At 43.1% G+C, this 13755-nt stretch overlaps 1 protein-coding gene across 6 annotated transcripts in view; it reads left to right on the plus strand.

The window, feature by feature from the left end:
- Positions 1 to 13755, plus strand: part of ZNF391 (zinc finger protein 391) — an 83173-nt gene that overhangs the window by 5018 nt on the left and 64400 nt on the right. For 3 of the 6 annotated variants that reach the window (XR_008503051.2, XR_008503050.2, XM_054490591.2), the window contains exon 1: positions 9090 to 9458. The exons of 1 other annotated variant lie outside the window; for it this stretch is intronic. The gene's annotated coding sequence lies outside the window, so the exon portion shown is untranslated. Of the gene's footprint in view, positions 1 to 766; positions 856 to 9089; positions 9459 to 9873; positions 9937 to 10041; positions 10269 to 13755 lie in introns of those variants that run through there. 2 more of the 6 variants (XM_063665898.1, XM_054490590.2) reach the window with 2 other exon arrangements.

Here is a 13755-nt window from a genome sequence, read left to right on the forward strand (position 1 = left end):
CCCCCCCCCCATACTTTTGTGAGTTTTACCTCCAGGAATTCAGCAAATTGAGTATCAAAGAAAATTCCTCTCATGCTTCTAGCAGAGGGAATGAGAAAAGGAACCATTGTGAAATATGCCACAGCATTCTGTACTTCTTCACAAGGTCAGCCCTCAAAAACAAACCTATTTAACCAGAGCCTAACCTGCTGGGCTTTTTTATCAGGGCCTAATAGACTTTATGAAATGGAAATACCCAACTTCAGTCATCCCTAGCCTCCCACATGGAAGAAAGGAAATACCCAACTGTAGTCCACTCATCATCCTGTCCCACCAAAGGGGGTAGGGGAAACTGAGAAAGGTGTGAAGTTCCCGGTCCACAGATCTAGTCTGATCAAAAGACTGAGTGAGACCTACTCAAAGAACGAGAATGTTTCCCCTTCCCCTATACCTTGATACCACATTTCTAAAGGCCTAGGGATGGTTGCTTGAGCCCAGGAGTTAAAGACCAGTCTGGGCAACATAGTAAGATCTCGTCTATACAGAAAAATTAGTCAGGTATGGTGGTATGTGCCTATAATCCCACTGTGTCTGGAGTTGGTGGGTTCTTGGTCTCACTGACTTAAGGAATGAAGCCGTGGACCCTCGCGGTGAGCGTTACAGGCCACGTGTCCAGAGTTTGTTCCTTTTGATGTTCCTGTGTGTTGGAAGTTTCTTCCTTCTGGTGGGTTTGTGGTCTCGCTGGCTCAGGAGTGAAGCTGCAAACTTTCTGCGGTGACTGTTACAGGTCCTAAGGCGGCAGGTGTGCACTTGTTCGTTCCTCTCGGTGGGTTCGTGGTCTCGCTGGCTTCAGGAGGGAACCTGCATACCTTCATGGTGAGTGTTACGGCTCATAAAGACAGTGTGGACCCAAAGAGTGAGCAGTAGCAAGATTTATTGCAAAGAGCAAAAGAACAAAGCTTCCACAGTGTGGAAGGAGTTGCCACTGCTGGCTAGGGCAGCCTGCTTTTAGTCTCTTATCTGGCCCCACCCACATCCTGCTGATTGGTAGAGCCCAGTGGTCTGTTTTGACAGGGCGGTGATTGGTGGGTTTACAATCCCTGAGCTAGACACAAAGGTTCTCCACGTCCCCACCAGATTAGCTAGATACAGAGTGTGGACACAAACGTTCTGGAAGGCCCCACCAGAGTAGCTAGATACAGAGTGTCGATTGGTGTATTCACAAACCCTGAGCTAGACACAGGGTGCTGACTGGTGTGTTTACAAACCTTGAGCTAGATACAGAGTGCCCATTGGTGTATTTACAATCCCTGAGCTAGACATAAAGGTTCTCCAAGGCCCCACCAGACTCAGGAGCCCAGCTGGCTTCACCCAGTGGATCCTGCACCGTGGCTGCAGGTGGAGCCGGCTGCCAGTCCCTCACGCTGCACCCGCACTCCTCAGCCCTTGGATAGTCGATGGGACTGGGCGCCGTGGAGCAGGGGGCGGCACTCATCGGGGAGGCTCAGACCTCACAGGAGCCCACGGAGGGGGTGGGAGGCTTAGGCATGGCGGGCTGCACGTCCCGAGCCCTGCCCGGCAGGAAGGCAGCTAAAGCCTGGCGAGAAATCGAGCGCAGCTTCGGTGGGCCGGCACTGCTGGGGGACCCAGTACACCCTCCGCAGCCGCTGGCCCGGGTGTTAAGCCCCTCATTGCCCGGGGCCGGCAGATGCTCCGAGTGCGGGGCCCACCAAGCCCACGCCCACCCGGAACTCCAGCTGGCCCTCAAGCACCGCGCGCAGCCCCAGTTCCCGCTCGCGCCTCTCTCTCCACACCTCCCTGCAAGCTGAGGGAGCCGGCTCTGGCCTTGGCCAGCCCAGAAAAGGGCTCCCACAGTGCAGCAGCGGGCTGAAGGGCTCCTCAAATGCCGCCAAAGTGGGAGCCCAGGCAGAGGAGGCGCTGAGAGCGAACGAGGGCTGTGAGGACTGCCAGCACTGTGTCACCTCTCACTAGCCACTTAGGAGGCTGAGGTGGGAGGACTGCTTGACCCAGGAGGTGGAGGCTGCAGTGAGCCATGACCGTGCCACTGCACTCCAGCCTGAGTGACAGAGCAAAACTCTGTCTCAAAAAAAGTTTTAGGCTGGGTGTGGTGGCTCACACCTGTAGTGCCATCACTTTAGGAGGCCAAGACAGGCGGATCACCTGAGGTCAGAAGTTTGAGACCAGCCTGGCCAACATGGTGAAACCTTGTCTCTACTAAAAATACAAAAATTAGCTGGGCTGTGGTGGCATGTGCCTGTAATCCCAGCTACTCGGGAGGCTGAGGCAGGAGAACTGCTTGAACCTGGAAGGCGGAGGTTGCAGCGAGCCGAGATCGGGGCCGCTGCACTCCAGCCCGGGCGACAGAGCAAGACACCATCTCAAAAAAAAAAAGGCCGGGTGCGGTGGCTCACGCCTGTAATCCCAGCACTTTGGGAGGCCAAGGCAAGCGGATCACCTGAGATCAGGAGTTCGAGAGGAACCTGGCCAACATGGTGAAACCCTGTCTCTACTAAAAATACCAAAAATTAGCCAGGTGTAGTGATGGGCGCCAGTAATCCCAGCTACTCAGGAGGCTGATTTATCACTATAGGAGGCTGAGACAGGAGAATCACTTGAACCCGGGAGGCGGAGGTTGCAGTGACCTGAGACCGCGCCATTGCACTCCAGCCTGGGCAACAAGAGGGAAACTCCATCTCAAAAAATAAATAATAAATAAATACAGCAGTTTTTTTAAAAGTGGCCTATTTACAGCAGTTCTTTCACTCAGCACAGCATTTCCAGATATCAAGAAAATACGAAAAAGGCAAAAAATAAAACAAAACAAAAACAAATACACACAGACAGTTTGAAGAGGAAGAACAAGCATCAGAACCAGACTCACATATGGTAGGGATGTTAGAATTCTCATACCAGAAATTTGAAACAACGATGACTAAGATGATTAAGATCCTAAAGTCTCTGATGGGTAAAGTAGACACCATACAAGAATAGATAGGTAATGTAAGCACAGAGATATAAATTATAAGAACCAGAAAGAAATGCTAGAGATCAAAAGCACTGTAACAGAAATGAAAATGATTTTGATGGCCTTATTGGTAGACTAGACATAGCAGAAAAAAGGAATCTCTGATCTTGATGTTTATCCCAATAGAAAGCATCAAAATTGAAAAGCAGGCTGAGCACAGTGGCTCACACTTGTAATCCCAGCACTTTGGGAGGCCAAGGTGAGCAGATCACTTAAGGTCAGGAGGTCAAGACCAGCCTGGCCAACATGGTAAAACCCTATCTCTACCAAAAATACAAAAATTAGCTGGGCATGGTGGTGCATGCCTGTAGTCCCAGCTACTCAGGAGGCTGAGGCAGGAGAATCGCTTGAACACAGGAAGCAGAGGTTGCAGTGAGCCGAGATTGTGCCACTGTATTCCAGCCTGGGCAACAGAGCCAGACCCTGTCTCAAAAAAAAAAAAAAAAAAAAACCAAAACACAAAATTGAAAAGCAAAGAGAACAAATTCTGAAAAAAGAATATTTAAGGACTAGGACAACTACAAAAAGGTACAACATATGTATAATAGGAATACCAAAAAAAGAAGAAACACACCGAGAGAGAGAGACAAAGACAGGGGGTGGGGAAGGAAGGAATAAAGAAAGAGGAAAAATATTTGAAACAGTAATGACTGAGAATTCTCCCAAATTAATGTCAGATATCAAACCACAGATCAAAGTGGCTTAGAGAACACTGAGCAAAATAAATGCCCAAAAAACTACACCTAGTGGCTTGGTCAGTTTGAGTCACTATAACAAATTCTCATAGACAAGGTGCCTTATTAACAAAAGAAATTAATTTCTTACACCTCTGGGTTCTGAAAGTCTGAGATCAGGATGACAACATATTTGGATTTGGGTGAGGGCCCTCTTCTGGGCTGCAGACTGCCAAACTCTTGTATCTTCACATGGTGGAGAGCAGAGAAAGGAAATAAGCTCTCTCATGACTCTTATAAGGGCACTAATCCTATTAATGAGGGCCCCACCCACATGGCCTCATCTAATCCTAGTTACTTCCTAAAGGCCCCATCTCCTAATAATATCACATTGAGGGGTAGGGTTTCAACTTATAAATTTTGGGGAGACACAAACATTTAGTCCAGAACACCTAGGGATAACATTTTTAAGCTACAGAAAATCGAAATTAAAGAAAAATCCTGGAAGAAGTCATAGAGAGGAAAAAACAGCTTATATATAGAGGAGTAAAGATAAGATTTACATCTGACTTCTCAGAAACCATGCAAAGAAGAAGAGAGTGGAGTGAAATATTTAAATATTTAGAGATTAAAAACCACCTATTAGAATTCTATACTCTGGAAAAATCATCCTTCAAAAGTTGAGGAAAAATAAAGACTTTCTCAGAGAAACAAAAGTTTAAGGAATTTGTTGCCAGTAGACTTGTCTTGCATGAAAGTTTAATATAACTTCTTTAGGGAGAAGGACAATAACAGAAGTTAGAACTTGGAAATATATATACATAAAGAACATGGGCTGGGTGTGGTGGCTCAAGCCTGTAATCTCAGCACTTTGGGAGGCTGAGGTGGGCAGATCACTTGAGGCCAGGAGTTCGAGACCACCTGGCCAACATGGTGAAACCCTGTCTCTACTAAAAATACAAAAATTAGCCTGGTTTGGTGGTGCATGCCTGTAATCCCAGCTACTCAGGAGGCAGAGGCACAAGAATTGCTTGAACCTGGGAAGTGAAGGTTGCAGTGAGCCAAGATCACACCACTGCACTCCAGCCTGGGCGACAGAGCAAGACTCTATCTCAAAAAAAAAAAAAGAAAAAAAAAAAAGAGAGAGAGAGAATGAATAAGTAAAGGTAAAATAAAAGCATTTTTCTTATTGTTAGTTGATGTACTACAGCCAATTTTTAATTGACCTAAAAGTTTGTTCAAAATAATAACAATAATGTATTTACTCAATGATATATATATTCAATTACATATACACACACTCATGTATTCTTCTGTATGTGCAAAATGAGTGACGGCAATGAACCAAGGAACAGAAAGAAGAAATTAGAATTATTTTGTTATTGGCCAGGCGCTGTGGCTCATGCCTGTAATCCCAGCACTTTGGTAGGCCGAGGCAGGCAGACTACCTGAGGTCAGGAATTCGAGACCAGCCTGGTCAACATGGCAAAACCCCGTCTCTATTAAAAGTACAAAAATTAGCCTGGCGTGTTGGCGGGTGCCTGTAATCCCAGCTACTTAGGAGGCTGAGGTAGGAGAAGCCTGAACACGGGAGGTGGAGGTTGCAGTGAGCCAAGAGCGTGCTACTGCACTCCAGCCTGGGCAACAAGAGCGAGACTCCATCTCAAAAACAAAAAAAAAGAATTTTTTTTTATTATAAGGTACTTGCCATACTACCATGAAGCTTTATAGTGTTATTTGAGAGTAGACTCAGATTAGTTGTAAATATATATTGCAAACTCTAGATTAATCACTTAGAAAAAAGAAGTATAACTAATATGCTAATAAAAAAGAAAAATAAAATCATATGAAGGGTTCAATTAAAACAAAAAAGTCAGAGAAAAGTGGTAGACAAAAATAAGAACAAGAACAAAGGCAACAAATAGAAAACAGTTAACAAGCATAGTAGATATTAATCCAACTATATCAATAATACTTTCAACATCAGTGGTCTAAATGCACCATTTTAAGGCAGAGATTGTGAAGAAATAATATATGTTGTCTACAAGAAACTCATTTTAAAGATAAAGACACAAAGATTAAAAGTAAATCAATAAAGTTATACCATACTAACACTAATCAAAAGAAAGCAGAAGTAGCTATATTAATTTCAGACAGAGCAGACTTCAAAGCAAGGAGAGCTATCAGGGATAAAAAGGGGAATTATGTAATGAGACAGGGTTTAATTCTCTAAGAAGACATAATCCTTAATATGTATGCACCTAAAAACAGACTTTCAAAATACTTGAGGCAAAAACTGATAGAACTTCAAGAAGGAAGAGATGCATCTACTATCACAGAAATCTCAAAAATTTTTTATCAGAAATGGGCAGATCTGGGAAGCAGAAAATCAGTAAGGATACAGTTGAAATCAACAACATCATCAATCAACTGGATATAATGGCCATCTATAGACTTCATCCAAGAACAGCAGAATACTCTTTCTTCTCAAACTCACATGGAACATTAATCAATATAGACCATGTTCTGGGCTGTAAAACATACCTTAACAAATTTAAAAGAATAGAAATCATACAATGACTTATCTCAGATGACAATAGAGTTAACTAGAAATCAATAACAGAAAGACCATTGGAAAATCTCCCAAATACTTGGAGATTAAGCAATACACTTCTAAATAATGCATGGGTCAAAGAAGAAATGCCAAGAGCAATTAAAAGATACTTCAAACTACATGAAAATGAAAACACAACTTATCAAAATTTATAGAATGCTGTGAAAGCAGTGCTTAGGGGGAATTTATGGCAATGAATATATACATATTAGAAATAGCATAAAAATACCTAGGAATAAATTTAACCAAGGAAGTGAAAGACCTGTACGCTTAATACTGCAAGACATTGCTTAAAGAAATTAAAGAAGACCTAAATAATTGGAAAGACATCCCATGCGCATGGGTTGGAAGACTAGCTATTGATAAGATGATAAGACGATTTGATATACAGATTCAATGTATTCCTTAAAAAAATTTCAACCTTTGTTTGCAGAAATAGAAAATCCCATCCTAAAATTCATATGGAAAATCAAATTACCCTGAATAACCAATGAAAACCTTGAAGAAAAGAATAAAGTTTAAAGACACATACTTCATAATTTCAAAACTTTACACAAGCCTACAGTAACCTAAAGAGTGTGGTGCTGGAATAAGAATAGGTATATAGACCAATAAATAGAAAAGAGAGCCCAGAAATAAACCTCACATATACGGTTGATTGATTGATTTTCAACAAGTGCCAAGACCATTCAATGGGAAATGGACAGTATTTTCAACAAACGGTGCTGGGAAAACTGGATACCCAAATGCAAAATAATAAAGTTGTAGTATTTACACTATCTACAAAAATTAACCCAAAATGGATCAAGGACCTAAATTTAAGAAGTAAAACTATAAAACTCTTAGCAGAAAACATTAAAATCTTTATTAGACAATGTAATTTTCAAGTATTGCACAGGTGATAAAAATAAATAAATTGAGCTTCATCAAAATTAAAAAGTTTTATGCATCAAAGGACACTATCAAAAGAGAGAAAAACTTCACCTACTGGGAGAAAATATTTGCAAATCATATCTGAAGAAGAATATCTGGAATATATAAAAACTCATGCAACACAACAAAACCTAATTCAAAAATAGGCAAAGGATTTGAACAGACATTTCTCCAAAGAAGACATACAAATAAGCACATGACAAGATGCTCAACATCACTAGCCATTAGGGAAATGCAAATTAAAGCCACAATGAGATAAAGCTTATACCCATTAGGATGACTATAATACAACAACTACAACAAAACAGAAGTTAACAAGTGTTAGCAAAGTTGTGGAGAACTAGAACCCTCCTGCATTGCTGATGGGAGTGTAAAACGATGCAGCCATTATGGAAAACAGTTTGATGGTTCCTCAAGAAGGCTGATTGCAGAGTTACCATATGATCTAGCAATTCAATGCCTAGGTGTATACCCAAAGAATTGAAAACAGTGACTCAGATACTTGTACACCAATGTTCATAGCAGCATTATTCACAATGGCCAAAAGGCGGGAACCACCCAAGTGTTCAAGAGATTAATGGATAAACAAAATATTATGTATGTATATTTATACACTGTTTATGTATAAACACACACATATACACAATGGAATATTATTTAGCCATTAAAAGGTATGAAGGATAGATGCTGCAGGATGAATGAACCTTGAAAACTTTATGCTAATTAAAAATAATCCAGACAGAAATAGAAAAATATTGTATTATTTTACTTATATGGCATATCTAGAACAGGCAAATTCATAGAAACATAATGTAAAATAAAGGTTACCAGGGACTGTGGGGAGCAGGGAATAGAGACTGCTCAATGGGCATCTTTAGGGATGACGAAAATGTTCTAGAATTAGATAGTGACAGTGCTGTTGTGAATACACTAAAAACTTTACTGTATGACTTTAAAATGGTAACTTTAATGTTGTGCGTAGTTTACCACAGTTTGCAAGTGTTTTTAATTTTTAAAAATAGGAAATGATAAAATTAGATTTTATCTAATTCTTTCCAGCTTTATAATTTGGATCCTGCTTCTTCCAGCTTTATAATTTGGATCCTGCTCCTTTGTACTTCATGGCTTATGCTTTATACTTACTTGATGTTTCTATGGTACTTGTAAACAGCTGTCATGCATCAGACCTGCAGTTTTGCACATGCTTTCCACTCTTCTAGTTCCTCAACTATTTGTAAGGTTGCCCTCCTCTATGTTTTCCATTAAACCTTCCATTAGTCAAACCACTCCAGTGTCCCTCGTTCCATAAGTTTCCCCTGCTCTGACCTCCCAGGGCACATTGTGCAACTTCATTACCTTATATTAAAATTATCTGGAATTTAAAAAAATCTACTAGATTAGGGTAGTGTCCTGATTTTATTCATCTTTTTCTTTTGGTGAAATTTGAGACATGTCTTGCATTTAACAGTATTTAAGCAACTAGATTGTTCAACGGAGCCAGTTTCTCCAGACAGGCTGGAGAGACCACCTGCATCAGAATCATCTGGGATGCCCCTTGAAAATGCAATGTTCCAGGCCAATGAGTCGATCTCGGAGTGTAAATCTTGTGAAGCTGTATTTTAACAAGCTCACTTGGTGATTTATTCGTGTACGCTATTTAAAACTCTATGAACCACCGGTCTAGGCTATACTTTGCAGTGTATCAAGGTGGTCTTCGGTACCTCTCGCAGACTCCCTTCCTCTTGCCTCTAGCACCAACCTCTCAGCCTCTCACATACCAGGGGAGGGGCTTTGCAAAAACCTCAACGAAAGTGAATCCCAAAACAGCCCTGCTGTCGCTGGCTCTCGGGCGCAAGCGCAGAGCTGCGACTGCTGCTGATACGTTGCTCACTCGCAGTGTGGTCTCTGTTTTGCAACTGGTCGTCCGCGTCAGGAGACTTAGGTCCAGGTGACTGCTCAGACAATGACTGGCCCCGCATACCGAGCAGAGCATGATCAGCAGCAGTCTGAATGGAAGAGTGCCTGTGATCCTAGGAAACCTGATGGGCGTTGGAGCAGCGGTTCGACGCGTGGGTTTCTCTTTAATCCTTCCGACTTCCCCAAGCCCCGCGCACTCAGGTTCCGCTCTAAGTGCGGGACCCGCCCGGGGTGTGTCTGGGGTACTCGGCCGGAGGCGGCCGGTGAGTGGGGCTTACAGGGCCCCGGGACCAAGGTGGGTGCTCTTGGAGGTTCTGGAAAGCGGAAACACGGTTTCTTCGAAGGAAACGGGCGAAGGGGTCGCGGGTGGTTTGGCTGCAGGTCGGGTCAGGAGGCACCTCCACGGTTGGGACGCCGCGTGGCGTGGGGTCAAGAAGCCCCCAGCGCTCGTCTCACTGGCGGGACAGCCTAGTCCCTCTGCGGCAGTGACAGCCAGTGGTTTTCCCCGGGTGTATCCCTGGGAGATGAAAAAGAGCAGGGTTGTTCCCTGCTTCCCCTCTAGCTGGGCGAGGGAGGGCTTCGGTACTGGGGTGTTTCCCAGGTGCTTACTGAGTGCAGGCACTGCTCCAAGAGTTTTTACCTGCATTAACTCATTTAATCCTCGCATCAACCCTATGAAGTAATGTACTATTATTATCCCCATGTTACAGATAAGGAAATTGAGGCACACAGAGATGAAGTGCTTGCTCGGCCGGGCGCAGTGGCTCACGCCTGTAATCCCAGCAGTTTGGGAGGTCAAGGCGGGCGGATCACCTGAGGTCGAGATCAGCCTGGCCAATATGGTGAAACCCGTTCTCTACTAAAAATACAAAAATTAGGTGGGAGTGGTGGCGCGCGCCTGTAATCCCTGCTACTCGGGAGGCTGAGGCAGGAGAATCGCTTGTACCCGGGAGGCAGAGGTTGGAGCGAGCCGAGACCACGCCATTGCACTCCAGCCTAGGCAACAAGAGTGAAACTCCGCGCCCCTCCCCTCCAAAAAAGAGAAGTACTTAAGTTACAGAGGCTAGTGAGTGCCAGTCCTTAGTTTATGTTTCTGATGATGAAGGTTGGTACTTGAATAAAGTAGTTGTTAATTATTTGTTGTAGGTGTATTGACAGTTACTGTGGATCTTTGTGTTTGTGTTTGTGCTTTATGTGTGAGTTTGTGCTTTGAGCCAATCTCTGTGAACGTTGTTACCTGAAGATCACCTTTGGTAGGACAAGATTTTCTCTATTCTGTGGTTAAACTGAGGCTGCCTAGGCAGTTCTGCTGATTGCTTTGTGGATTGGCAAAGGCTCCAGGAAGCAAACAACCTAGTGCCGCAAAACAAAGCACCCAGAGAAGCCCTATTCCAGACCCTTCAAAACCTTCTTCCTTCTGAAGGGGGTAGAAAATAAAGGAGAATTATCCCTGGATCAGGAATTGATTATAGGAGAGACGGGCAATGTCAAAAGAATTTTAGGTAATTAGGGTAACAGTGGTGGCCAGCGCTGTTAGTGCTAGAAAGTTAGAGTCACATAAAGGAATAGCAAACCACCAGGTTGGCTAGGGCTGCAGCATGTTGTGACCACTTAAGAGAATAATGATTTTGTAGGGATACAGTATCCAGAGAGCAGTAAGGTGACTCAAATAATGAAAGTATGAGGAAGAAAGGAGAAAAGGAGAGGCAACTTTCCATGTCATGGTGGAGGAATCCCTTGGATGGACTCTGGATAAAGGTATAGCCCTAACCTCTTGGCCTCTCTGAAATATGTTTGGGAGCTATCCCTGAAACTTTTGTCACATCCACTAGACTTCCCTTTCCCATCTTATATACATCCTCCAAAGCCGGGAAAAAGAATGCATCTCTCCATGCTCTAGAGCAGCAGCTGCTGAAGGGAGCCTCATAAATCCTCTGACAGCATCTTTCCTTAAACATACACCATCACAGTTTTCAAATTCGTTGATGTGAGATGAGCACAGCAATAGCATCATCTCCCTTATACTACATATGATATTCTTTATTGTAAATGTTTGCCATAGTTTAACTTGCAGTATTGATGAAAGATTTGTAAGAAAAGTCAAGCACATGCTAGTAATGGCGTTTTATAATGTGGGACGAGATTTTTCAGAAAAGTGACTTGACCAAAGAAGCGCAGCTGTAAGCAGTGTCATCTGTCTTCTATTTTGACCCTCAGGAAGAAGTAAGGGGACTAGTGCCGTAGTGTCTTTGAACTCATACCCCATATGAAGAGAACGTCAGAGAGGCTGGATCACCTAAAGGGTTTAGAGAAAGTTTGGAATTGGCTCAGATCTGTCTTTTATCATAAAAGATGAACTTGAAACTCAGACATAAGTGTCCATTGTCATTTTCTTTATATCTGAGAGGAGATGGGATTACTTGGGGGCATTTATTGTACTTTTTTTTTTTTTTTTTTTGAGACAGAGTTTCGCTCTTGTCCCTCAGGCTGGAGTGCAATGGTACTATCTTGGCTCACTGCAACCTCCGCCTCCTGGGTTCAAGCGATTCTCCTGCCTCAGCCTCCTGAAGTAGCTGGGATTACAGGTGCCCACCACCACGCCCAGCTAATTTTTTTGTATTTTTAGTTGAGATGGGGTTTCCCCATGTTGGCCAGGCTGGTCTTGAACTCCTGACTTCAGGTGATCTACCTGTCTCGGCCTCCCAATCATTTTACTTCTTAATCCTTAGGGTTGCATTCAACAGGCTAGATGTGGACATTACTGGACAGAGGTTCTGGATGCCTTAGACTATGACCTTTGCCTATTTCTGCCTTTCATTAAAAATAAAACCAAGAGGAGGCAGAAGATGGAAAGGCAACTATCTACCTCTCCATAAGATCCATATTCCACATGAGTTAAGTATTCTTCCCTCTTTTCTGAAAGTGTGTTTCATCACGCCAACCAAAGACACATTTATTTCTCTTTCAAAGGAACTTCCCTTCTTAGATGAGTCTGCCAAATTTTGCCAAGGGGACTATTCTTTATTTGCCTGTTGACTGTCCTTAATATCTTCAACACTCCCTCACTCTAATTCATCATTAGATGATTAATGAACACAGGCTTTTTTTGGCCTATTTCTTGAATGGTTTCATCTGAAACATGGACCTTGAGATCTTACATGTCTCCGAGGATTTGAAAAAGAGTAGATTCATTCTAGTTCTCTCCCCTTAGTCTAGGCAGATGGCTGTGTGCCTCAAAGTTTGGGATCTAAAGTTAAACTACCAGGTATCTGATAGCTTTGGACCAATCAAGTCCAGCATCTTCATTTTGCAGGTGAGGAGACACAAAACCAGATTGTTTATTTTTCCCTGGTTTCTATTCTATAACCAAAATCCGGATTACCTAGTCAGTGCCTATAGCTCTGGGCCTCTATCTGATGTTTCCCTGAATTGTGCTGAGGATGCCACTTGCACTTCAGTGGAGGCCAGAGACTTTATTTATTTTTTATTTTTTTGAGATGATGGAGTCTTGCTCTGTCGCCCAGTCCAGAGTGCAGTGGTACAATCTTGGCTCACTGCAACCTCTGCCTCCCAGGTTCAAGCAATTCTCCTGCCTCAGCCTCCTGAGTATCTGGCACTACAGGTGCGTGCCACCATGACTGGCTAATTTTTATATTAGTAGAGTATATATAGTAGTAGAGACAGGGTTTCACCATGTTGGGCTGGTCTCGAACTCCTGATCTCAGGTGATCTGCCCACCTCGGCCTCCCAAAGTGCTGGGATTACAGGCATGAGCCACCACGCCCGGCCAAAGCCAGAGACTTTACTCCATAGGTTACATAGATAGGGCTGTTAGTGTGGCTGAGATTTACTGCAGCCTTTCAGGGACTGGCTCTGGGAGGCAGTCACTCTCTATACCCCTACAGCACTCTGAAGTCAAGATCATGCTGATAACCTTCTGACATCAGTGGAGTTTAGTTTCTTGGCCATTTACAGGCCGCTAAACAGAAAGTGTGATTCAGGCATTCTTTCCCTGTCTGTTGAGAAGCAACACATACTGTATAGTATAATGAGTTTGAATCTAGGATTTATTACTTGGCCTTGTGCCAAATTACTTAACTTCTCTGTACTTCACACTATTTATTTGTATTGCAGGAATAATAATAATTCCCCTCAGAGTTATTGTGAACAATAAATGAGTCAATATTCATACAATTCTTAGAATAGGCAGGCCCAAAGAAAGGCCATTTCTAGAGACTGTACTTCCAAGTTAGATTCCTTTCACAGGTTCTTTTTTCATTTTTTCTAGGTAGAAAGTTTCCCTAGTGGAGTTTGTATGTGTCTATCATATGTGTCACATACACAAACACATCTGATGCATAATACAGTTGTATATATAATGAGCTTATTTGAAATGAAAAAACAACTACACTTTGAGACTCTTGCACTATGTATGATATGGCTTGAATATGTGTCTCCACCAAATCTCAAGTTGTATTGTAATCCCAAATGTTGGAGATGGGACCTGACATGAGGTGATTGGATCTTACAGGTCAATACCTCAGGGCTTGGTGCTGTCCTTGTGATAATGCATAAGTTCTCATGAGATCTGG

Source organism: Pongo pygmaeus, chromosome 5 (genome assembly GCF_028885625.2).
Source record: "Pongo pygmaeus isolate AG05252 chromosome 5, NHGRI_mPonPyg2-v2.0_pri, whole genome shotgun sequence".
In the NCBI taxonomy this organism is placed as follows: domain Eukaryota; kingdom Metazoa; phylum Chordata; class Mammalia; order Primates; family Hominidae; genus Pongo; species Pongo pygmaeus.